This window comes from Cylas formicarius, unplaced genomic scaffold (assembly GCF_029955315.1).
Source record: "Cylas formicarius isolate icCylForm1 unplaced genomic scaffold, icCylForm1.1 PGA_scaffold_10__41_contigs__length_53128322, whole genome shotgun sequence".
NCBI classification, from domain to species: domain Eukaryota; kingdom Metazoa; phylum Arthropoda; class Insecta; order Coleoptera; family Brentidae; genus Cylas; species Cylas formicarius.
Window position 1 is genome coordinate 3,329,497 of NW_026844214.1, and position 12,213 is coordinate 3,341,709.

The window sequence follows — 12,213 nt, forward strand, 5'->3', positions numbered from 1 at the left end:
CAAAACAATATCAATTTTCTGACATGTAAGCGAACATCATATATATCTTTAAACGAAACACCCTGTATATTATATATGTGTTTAATACAATATGTTATTCCGATTACAATGATTTAACACACTTTACATTTTAATCCACTCAACTTTATATAATTTCAACGAGTGGCGTGACAGCAAATGCAACAACAATAATTATTTACAAATTAAACGAGAACAAAAACACCAAAATATGCCCATCTATGACACCACACCATACATTAATGGATTGGTACCCCTGGGTTTTTATTTCGTGTATTTGACTAGGATTATTTAAAGGCCAATATGGTCGATGTTGTCTATTACAACCTTTTTTTGTAGTGAACGAACATTCATCAGTCGATAAAATGCAAACAAAACTTTATCCTTCTTTTACGAACTTTGAATGAATTATATTTATATTCTTTCAAAACTGAGTGGACTGATCTCCGAGAAATACCTGTCTCTCCATAATAATAGAGGAAACTGGCTGTGCTTCATAGATTCCTAATATGTTTCCCTTATTTTCTTCATTTAAAACGTTATGATTCCGGCATACCTTTTTCGCATTTAATACATTACCGTTTTCTGCAAATTTCTTTATCAGCCTTGTTTACTAATAAGTGAAACATAAACATATCTTTATTTGTCAGTCAGTGCGATCTTTGAAATTATATAAAAAATGCCTTTTTTTGGTAGTGTTTTGTTTTAGACTTGGAAATAAACTTGGCTACTAACCCTACATTTTGTTTTTTTTTTACCTTGATATCTCTAGAAACAAAAAAGTTACACTCAATTAAAATGTTATCAAGATAAATTAAAGGCACGATACAATAGGGGTATTACTTATTCTAGACCTAACTTAAAGATCGACTCAACAATCATGTTAGTCAGCAACATGTTAAGGAACATCAGAACAATTCAGAATTAATCAACAAGCAATAGAGCACAAACATTTTTCAAAGAAACTTAAACAGGCTACTCTAATGCTTTTTACAAAACTTCTGGATTCCTCCTGCGTCGGTTTTTGCTTAGTCGAAATTGTTGACGTTTCCCCAGTCATCCTGTTGGCTTCTTCAGTTTCAATCAAGCTCTGAAGAAGCCAACAGGATGATTGGCGAAACGTCAGCAATTTCGACTAAGCAAAAACCAACGCAAGAGGAATCCAGAAGTTTTATAAAAAAGCAAAGCACAAACACTTTTATTATTTTATTTCATTTCATTTATTAGCATGTCACAAACATAGAAAATGTATGTAATGGAATCACAATTTTTCAACATAATATTAAAAACATATAATATGCATAAAATATAAAGCATAATATATAAAACGAAGTGCTCTGCGGGCATTTGGACATACATTAAAGCTAAACGAAGATTATCACAGAAAAAATTAGATGCAATCATCTGAGTAGATATAGTTATTGATATCATGACATAAGATAAACTTCTCCAAGCTGTAAACAAATTATTTTATTAAAAAGTCTTTGACTAAGTTTTTGAAGCTGTTTATTGCGAGTTGGTTTGTTTCGGGCTTAAGTTATTAAACGAAATGGATGCAGTGCTAATTTGAACCCGACCTACTCGTATTAAGACGAAAAAAATCAGGTCTGAGGTTGTCCCTATTCCGCGTTTATGCACATGTAAAAAGATTTTAGGGTCCGAAAATGTTTGAGGTTTGTGATTATTCTAATTACCCTACGTTGTAGGCCAAAGACCCTTGCTGCATCGGGAGCCTGGCCCCAGTTTATCAGGCCACAAAGCAAGTGAGAGTCAATTAGAGCATGATATGCTATCAATAATATGTTGTATTCTACCATGTCCTTTAGGCTACGTATTAGAAAAAGATTTTTTGAGTTTTTTTAGCCAATTGGTCTGTGTGGTGATAGTTTAAGGTCTAAGGGAGTTCCCAAGAATTTTGAACTTTGTCCATTATTTACTTCGTGGATGTGCCTTTGAGAGAAGATTAAAGAAACTGTTTTTCCTTCGTTAAGGGTTAAGCTATATTTTGTAAACCAGTCTTTAGCTATTGTTGATACAGAGTAAGCTTCAGCAAGTGCTTCACTATTTTTTTTTAGTTTATTAGGAAGGAGTGTCTTTCGCAAATATTGCCAGCCAATCATTCAAAAGGGCTTCAGGAAGGTCCTTGATATATATGAGAAAGAGGGTAGGTCCCATTACTGAGCCATACACAACCCCATTTCTTGAGGTTTTATTGTGATAAACAAAGTATTGCTTAGCTAGAAATGAACAAGTTTTCGGGTCAAGATGCCAAAATTGTAATATTTTAAATTTTTAAAATGGGTCGAGTGGTCGACGCAGTCGAGCCCTTTAGTGATAACGCAAAATCGTAAAGTTGCCTTCTTCTTTTCCTTTGACTATAGCTTAAATCATCTTGGTGATAGCAGAGTCGGTTAATTTACATTCCCTGAATCCGTATTGCTAACCAAAGATTTAAATTCTCAATGTGTTGGTTAATTTGGTTTTTTAATACTAATTAACTGATTGTTGATATACAAGGTACTATCGAAATAGGTCAAAGGTTGTTTGCAGTGACGTCGCCACCTTGATGTATGGGAAAAAAAATTGGTATTTTAAAAATATTTGGGTATGGATATGCCAAAGTGATTTCGGCTATTTTTACTTTTAAATTTAATAATATACAAAGTAAGTAGAGATAAAAATAATAGACCAACAAAAAAGTGGCAGTATGGTTTTGATTGTTCAAAATTGGCAACCCGGTTGTCAGTTTTTTTGTAGTTTTCGCTTTTATAACCCGAGTTTGGCGTTTATTTTGCACTAACATTCACAAGAAGAATTTCACAACATCCGCGAAATAGTTTTTGTTATGTTTGCGATCATTTCGTATCTCGAAAACAAGTCAACTTTCTAATAGTTTAAAATCCAAGTTATGTTGGAGGAAAGTCCATCAATTATTGTTATTTTTATCTTTTTTTTTTCGACAAAATTTTGAAGATATTGATGCACAATTTTGGTATGGAATGAAAGAATGATGATAATTATATGTGTGAAATCTTGTTGGCAATATAAAGACAAAAGTCTACTAATTTTAAATCCTAAATGTTATAAATGTAAAAGGTCAGATTTATGTATTACTTATTTTTGAATTTTATATTTCTTTGAAATATATATTTATCCCAAAATGAAAGTGATTATTCGACATTTGAATTTAAAAAAAAAAATACAATGAACTAAACAAAAATGAAATTGGTTACGTAGTTTTATCAGTGCACGTTTGGTACTACAATAAGTCAATATGTAAATTTTGGCAAATTCCTTCCTGTGAATTATTCCGTATTTTGACTTTATAGAATGACACATTAAATTATGCAATTTGCTTATTCGCAAACCTAAGCATATATTAAGAAAAAATATTGAGTTGTGTTTACACATACTTAACTTGATTAGTAAGAAAATTATGTATATTTTAATACCTACGTCTAAACTATCATGCTTCAGTGAGGTTTCTTTACAGCCATTGATTAATTTATGTCTCAATTAGTGATAAATGTTTTTTAAGCATCCCTGCTTTCTTCGCCGTGTTGTAATTTGATGGGTATAAGTCAATATTTTAATTTCCTTTTTAATTCGATTAATTGTTTGGATTACAAAACAAAGCTTGTCTTGATGTATATTTTTTTATCTGTTGGACTTTCGATACTATGCCGAATGGAAAAGATGCTTTAATTTTATGAGGATAAAATAACACTAAATTTCGTCAGTATTTCGTAAATCTGGAATTTAAACTACTAATACACGGAAATCAAAAAAATTTATGTAAAAAAAATAATAGTTAAAATAATCCTAATAAGGTATCAGAACAAAAATAATCATTAAAGTGTCACTAATTTGTCGCGATGATATTACGCGCTCATTTGCATATAATAACAGATAATGACGTTCATCGAGACCGGAATTCGACATTTAATTGCTGTATTAATAGCGAAGTTGTTTTTTTTTATCTCGTTTTGGCGTTTAAATTCGTCAGATCAAGCTGTCGCAGTTGATTTGATGTGTTATTAATCAGCTCGCAAGTTTGTACATCAAAAATTGCGATATAAAAATAAATCAGCGAGAGAAAAAAAAAACTTAATGCAGTAAATATCTAGATCGTCAAGTCGTCTTATAAAAGCTTCTAAGCAATGCCCTAAATGGATTTTTTTTTCATATTTTACTAAATAACAAACTCAAAATCAAAGACAAAATAAAAAACCGGCTTGCCAAACAGTGCAATATCCGACGGTGTGAAGATACAAATTCGTAAATTTTATAAATCAAAAATCAAATAAATAAGTGTACAGTCAAACAGAGATATCGAGTTCTTGTCACTCAGTAGTTTGGCAAATATCGAACATTCTTGAAGTCCAGATTTACAAACTATCCCTCGGTTTGTCTACTAGGGCCCGATGGTCTACGAAGATAATGTGAAATTCACTCCTGATCTTCTGTTGCCGAAATTTCTGGCACTCATCTGGCAAGTCTGTCGGAGCTTCTGGACGTTGTTCAAGTTCTCCTTCTCTTTCAAGGTTTTATGATAAAATTTTGCTTGAGCTCTTTCCATGTTCCATAAAATTGCTGTTGTTGTGACGCAAATTTAGACAAGTGACGACGGGGCGGGGAGCGTTGTGGATGTTGCCGAAATATGGCTGCCATAATTATATTATAAACAGTAAATTTTATATACTTTTAGATATATATCTCATCAATCTAAACTAGATGCTACGTAACACAAATGCACTAAAGAAAAACATATGTAGACTGGCCTATGAAACACAAAAAATAATCGAAATCGTAAGCGTAAATTCGTTTTAACGTTGTCCCATTAAAGAAGGACATTTCTTACCAACCATATCGCTATTGTTAAGCAAAGACTCATTATTTTATTCCTATATTTACTTAAATTTCACAATGCTTTTGATTGCATAAAAATATTGTTCTCTGTATTGTGTGTCGGTCAAAAACTTTGCGGCAATTCGTCAATATATCTGCATCAGGTTTAAATGAAAACAATCACCCTCGATTATACAGGGTTTTCAACTAGAGTGTCAAGGTAATAGCCTCTATAGATGATACTAAAAGAAACAATTTCAAATTATTTTCAATATACAGGGTGAAATCAAACTTATATTTTTTAAATTCTGCATATTATGACATTAATAGATACTAATACAATTTCCGACACATATAATTTTATTATGCCATTCATCCTCTACTTGTTTTGAAGTTTGTTCGAATCGTTTATACAGGCTGAGTGAAAATAAAAAATAATAATTTTCGTGAAAAATTCAGAATATTAGACTCTCTCACTTTTATTAAGTATTCCCTATACCTCAATTGAGTTTTTTTTTTAAGGTATACACATTTTTACGAACAAAACAGTGAAAACAATAAAATAAACATTAACTAAACGTGAAAAGTCTACAGAGACACATTAAGTATAATTCGTCAAGATAGTATTATTCGTTCAAAAGTTGCACTTAAAAAACTAAAAAACAAAACTGCAAAACAACAAGAACTGGGGGCAGTCTTCAACATATTCCCAAAGAAAATAGTCCACGTAAATTGGTTAAGGCTTTCGCGGCCCGTTGATAAGCTATTATCTTGATTCGGGTTTAAAGGCCGTCGTCGATTGGAATTACTTCCTAACGTTTCGCTAGCACGAGTGGGGAGCTTCTTCAGAGGTACTTCCATCTCCGATGTTGGACGTAGACTGACGATTTCTCCTGCGCAGGTTGTATTTATGGCGATTGGTGGTGGGCGGGGCTTGTTCCGCTTCGGTTGGTCTCGGGATATCGATCGGTACTGCTCGGGCGTTCCTAAGGATCGGGTTCCAGATTTGGTTGAGTCTAAGGGTCTCCTCCTTTCGGTTGAAATTGTGTGGGTGTTTTTGTATCTCAATGGCTTCCCTGACTAGTCTGTTGTGATAGCCGTTGACCGATGCTAGTAACTTACAGCTCTCAAAGTGTATCCTGTGTTCCCCGCTGCCCAGTGCGTGTTCAGCTACTGCAGACTTCTCTGTATGTCCTAGCCTGCTGCTTGCTTTATGCTCCTTAAGTCTCGTTCCCATTGATCTCTTGGTAGTCCCGATGTAGACCTTTCCGCATGAACACGGAATGCGGTAGACTCCCGCAGCTGAAAGTGAGCCCCTCTTGTCCTTCGCTGACCTGATGGTCTGCTGGATCTTCTTTGTAGGCTTAAAGATTGTTTTGATGTCGTGTCTTTTCAATACTCTGCCAATCCTGTCGGTGACACTCGGAATATACGGCAGATATGCGTGGGAGGTGGAGGGTCGTTGTTCGGTCGATATAACAAACATATATGAACAAATAGTCGAAGCTGTAAAAACTCGAGATTCGATCAATTCGATTATTCAAAAGAATTTTAGTGACTTTCTTTCTCAAAAATCATTGAATTTGGTCAAAATGTTTGACCTACCATATGAGTAGATTTTTCCGTTAATACTGTATTAAGATATATAATTTCATATGGTGGAACAGAATTCTTTTCCTATTAATGCATTTATTGATATTTTTCCAATAAAGAACTGTTTTTTTCTAAAATACTCAATTGTATTGGTGTTTTGATTTTAATAGTAGCATGGATGTAGAAGTATTTATAAATCAAGATCTTTACTTTCTCGTGCCCATAATTTAAAGCTAAACCGATCAAATTCGCATTTAATGATATTTGGAAATAAAAATAAAGTTACGCTATTTAAACAAAATATTAATATAATATTAGATAATATTAAACTTACCGTTGTCAATTCAGCAAAAAAATGGGGGTGATCATAGATTGTGATCTAAGATTTCGTGAATATTTAAAAAATGTCTTTCAAAAGGCATATTTCTCACTAAAAATCCTATATAGTAACAGGCATATTTTAAATTTTAGACTAAGGAAATAACTTGTTCTCTGACATTTTAACTACTGTGATGTAGTGTATTGTTTTTTTTTTATTGATAACGAGTGTAAGTGTCGTATTCAGAAGTTGCAGAATGCTTGTGTTCGTTTTATTATGGGTCTTCGAAAATATGACCATGTATCTGCTGCATATCGTCAACTTAATTGGCTTAAAATGGAACAAAGAAGAACTCTTTGCTGATAGAGCGGGTTACTCCTAGGAGTACTATCCATTCTGTGAGTGTAAGATACAGGTACAGACTAACGATGTCATATCATCAGAGTGCCTTGTTTCTTAGATTTTTCACATTCAACGCAATTTGTGTTTATAATTCATTGTCACAGGAATTCAGTACAGGAATTTATATTCATTTAAGAAAAGATACAAATATCATTTGTTACAAATACAGTTTTCCTAATAATGTGTTGATAATTATGTTATTAGCAAGGGATTATATTGAGTTATCAAATTCTTTATCTTCGTTTGCATTTTCTGTAGTGTGTAGTGGAGTTATGGTGTTCTTCCGATTTTCATATTTTATTTGTTATTCATCCATTTTTTATTTCAATAAATAGTGCGCAATTTATTAATTTTAAAAATAGTTCTTTAGCGGTTCAGTAGAGTAGCTATTTAAAGCTAGACTGCGCCGCTTTTGAGCTAAAGGCTATTTATTATTATTATTATTTTTATAAATAATATAAAAATTTGCTAATTCAATAAATAAATTGAAAATAATTATTAAAAACTATGAATATAAGTACCCATTGGGATTCCAATGCAAATATCTTTTTGTAGAGGATTAAATTTAAACTTGAATTAAGAATTGAAAATATTTCACGATAATTGTTTTTCAGTCAGAGCAAAAAGTTATTTTTCTTTAAATTCTTCAATCTTTGACCTCGAATATCTTTAAAATGGTTCGATTTATCCAAATAGTATAAGAGGCCATTTTTGTGCAGCGTTCAATTTATGAAATTATTTTTAAAATTTGTGTGTCAGGTCCAAAAAAAATTGAAGATTTTTTTACCCACCCTAATGCAGGATGTTCCATTTGGTTTAAACACAGGTGATTTTTGACGAAAAAATGGCCTTATATTCGAAAACACTCCTACAAATACCCTACATAAGAGATAATTGGGTTCCCCACATATTTATGAATCGCCCTGTATATTACAAAACTATTTTAAATAGTTTCCTTTTGTCCTATCTATAATTTTTGTAATTAACATTTGTTTCTAAAACGAATAAAAGAAATAAATTACTTTTACACACTATTTGGACACACTGAATGCTATTTATCTAGCTAGTGTAGCCAAAGTAGTCTTTGGAGTATGGAACCCTTTACGGAATCTGTCACCATTTGAACTTTCTCTGGAAGAGACTAATAGCATTAATTAACCTTTAAACATTTCATTTGATCGAAAGTTAAAGATTAATTACCGACCCTAATAACCAAAACTGTTCCTTAAAGAAACCGGAACAAAAATTACAGCAGAACAAACGCAAGGGCGACTCTCATCCGCGTGTCTAAAGTCAAAAACGCTTAAACTTGTTTGTGAAACAATCGAGGCACAAAGGCAAACAAACGCCGAGACGTAACGTTTTAAGATGGTGTTTAGTGGCTCGGTCTCGGGATGATTAAAGACGTAATGGAAGTCTCGGCATTTATCACTGACAGTTACGGACAACCCCTTTCACCGTCGCATCGTTAACTTTTCCCTGAGTTGCTTTGGATACGAACGGCGGTTAAATTTGTTCCTTCGCGATGCAGTGCGTAGGTAATTTGTCATTCCCCAAGGCGAAGCCGACTTTAGACGACAAATAAATGTTTTTTTTTTAAATTCGTTGCTGGAAAGTGGGATGGAGATTTATCCATTCGCGTTTGAGTGGCCACCTTCAGCTCCATTTAAATGCTATTTCAATTTTGGTCATAAATTAAACCCAATTTTAGTTGGTTAAAATGTCAAATGTAATTGTCTTTCGTTGTTATGTCCTACATTCCTGCTTCATCAAATGGGAGAGGAAGATTCAGAACATTTATTGTGCTGCAGTATATTGATGTAGTTTGTTGCCTGTGGCTTTATTACTTCCAGCAGATGAAATGGCTTTCTCGATAAGGCTGAAATTGGCATAAAAAGAGCCAAGTAAAATCTGCTCAGTATTTTTTTCACTACCACTACTCTTCTTCATTGTCGGGATTCTTTTTCCAACCATTTTTTTTTGTACCTCATAAAAAGGTTCTGGTCCAATCATGAGCTTTGCAGTGTCTTCACGGGTAACTTAATCCAAAACTAAACTGGACGTGATTTTTATTTAGCTCTCACTTGTTTTATTGCAAATGTTTGATTTAAACACAGGTCATTTTTGACGAAAACACTCCTACAAAACCCTACATAAGAGATAATTGGGTTCCCCACATATTAACATATCGGCCTGTATATTAGAAGCAGACTTTAAACGACAAATCAATGTTTTTTTTTTTAATTCGTTGCTGGAAAGTGGAATTGAGATTTATCCATTCGCGTTTGAGTGGTCACCTTCAGCTCCATTTAAATTCTATTTCAATATGTTACGGTTTGGCCATAAATTAAGCACAATTTTGTTGGTTGGTAAACCTGGTAATTAATTGTCTTTCGTTGTTCGCTTCTGCTTCATCAAATGGGAAAGAAAGATTCAGAACATTTATTGTGCTGCAGCATATTGGTGTAGCTTGTGTAGCCTGTGGTTTTAGCAGATGAAATGGCTTTCTCGATAAGGCTGAATTTGGCATAAAAAGAGCCAAGCAAAATCTGGCCAGTATTTGTTTCACTCCCATTAGACTTATCTCTCTCTTCTTCATTGTCGGGATTCTTTTTCCAACCATTTTTGTATGCAGCTCATTAAAAGGTTCTGGTCCAAACAGGAGCTTTGCAGAGCCTTCACTGGATGTGATTTTGATGTAGTTCTCAAATGCAAATCTTATTTCTCTCTATTAACCAAAGTTCTTATTTATATCTTATATCACCTCAAAATTGAAGATACGGGCACAAGAAATAATCGTTGTGCCTGAATTGGAAAATATATTCGAATAAATGGGGGACTAGCAAAGCGAGAGGACATTTGATTGTCATTGGTACCATGAAAATTATTGTCTAAATTATTTTAATAAATTTACCTACCTACTTTACCTACTAAAAACTACTGATTTCTTAAAATAAAATAATTATGCCTTGATGTTTAAGAACCATTGCATAAGTGTATATTTGTCATAACAACTGGTTTTGAGATAACAACTGGTTTTAAAAATGACACAATCATGAAGGGCACACAAAAACATATTATTATTAGTATTGTTCGTTAATTTTTTTTAAAACAAATTTTAATGAAAGTGGACGGAATTTTTTTTGTTATCGTCAACTAAATTCTTTTTCAAACGTAATTCACTATACAGTTAACAATTAATTCAGGTGCAATGTATGAAAACCTCCATATGTCAAAAATAAACATGAGAGAAATTTTTTTAAATTAAATAAATCTTAAACCACATTGGAAAAATTTGCGATGGTAATGGTATACAAGACATTGTTTTGTGATATTGTTTGTTTTTACGTACTAAATGTATATGTGTAATCTAACACGACAGATTTATTTTCAGCAAAATATATAAAAAACTAAGAGAATCATTTTAAAAAATATTAGGCACCATGTTTTTGACTCACTATGTATAAATAGAAGTCACAAATATCTTAATGAATAAAAAAAAAGGAGAAGACAGAAAAAAAATTGCAAAAAATGACAAAACCTCGCATTTTACTCTGTACTTGCTTTTATATTGTTTGAGGGGGGCGGAGCTAAATGAGGGACATAATCATGCCCTCGGATAACTGATTCCCATATTGGTGCCAGGTTGCTTATAGATTTCTATAGACTCTCGGATTTTTCGTTGGTAGAAGAATTGATTACATGAAAGAATTTTAGTTTTATCGAATAAAATTTTATATCCGGTTTCGTGATTGTGTTCGGCAACTAAAATAATAAACTCGTCAGCAGAATCAGTCATCCGACACGGTGATTATGCTCCTCAATTAGCTCCGCCCCCCTCGAACATCACATAAGCAGGTACAGAGTAAAATACGAGCCAGTTACACTCAACCTCTGAAACGGTGACGATATTAAGATGTCATTTGGATCGGATAAGTGTGCAACAATAGCAATCAAGAAAGAAAAACTTGAACCATCAGGTAAAGAAGGAGTATCATTCGAAGATCCCGGGTCTTTCTTCAAATACCTTGGTACACCACCAAAACATGAAAGTTGACCATTTCCTTAAGCAGCAGTTCACTGAAAAATACAGAAAGCAATGACTAAAGTGTTGAACACCTATTCTCACATATTCCTTTGGAATAGTTAAATGGTCCAATACTGATATGGCAGATGTTAACAAAATTCAGATGTTTACAGCCCAACTCATCAATATTACGGCTTTATTACCCAAGAAAAGAAGGTGGCAGGGGATTTCTAAATATAAGCGGAATCTGCAGAAACCAAGTCTCTTAACATTATTAGGACCCACAGACCGTATTGTCCAGACTTTAAGAAATGCTTATAAAATCTTCACACCACTTAACTTAGGTATGCCAATAGTAACCGATACATCTACACTATTTCAGGAAATACAAATTTGGAAGGAAAAAGTACTTCATGGTAAATACCCTTGCAAAACATGATCACTACAGTGGCACAATACAAGACAAAGTAATTAGAACTAGGAATTATGAAAAACAGATATTGAAAATCAACGCCATTGTAGACCTAGGAAATGTAGCACATCATGGGTGGATGTAGCGGACTAGTAGATAATTCTTATTTAGGAAAGCACAATTTACTGGCAAAAATCATACATTAACAACTGGACTTGAAATGGGAACTTTTTTCGAAAGAGCCAAAATCAAATCTCGAAACAGATACATACCAGATATTCTCCTCAACCACGAGAAGAACTGGTAATCATTGATACTGCCATACCGCTGACCCACCATTTGAGATCTGCGGAAGCTAAGAAAGTTCGAAAATATGAAGACCTAGCTATCCAGCTAACACAAACTTGGCATCTAAACGAAGTAATCATATATCCATGGGAATTGTTACAAAAAAGTTCAAGAAAAACCTAGAGAAACTAGACATGCAGAATCATCATCACAAAGTTGTAATACTCCAGACATGTCACATTGTTCGAACATTTTTGAGCTTAGGTGAAGCAGGATAGGAGGAAGGTCCTCTCCTGTCAATATCAC

At 33.3% G+C, this 12,213-nt stretch overlaps 1 protein-coding gene across 1 annotated transcript in view; it reads right to left on the bottom strand.

Moving 5' to 3' along the window:
* Window positions 1-12,213, bottom strand: part of LOC132699254 (calbindin-32) — a 369,234-nt gene that overhangs the window by 66,138 nt on the left and 290,883 nt on the right. The window lies entirely within an intron of this gene.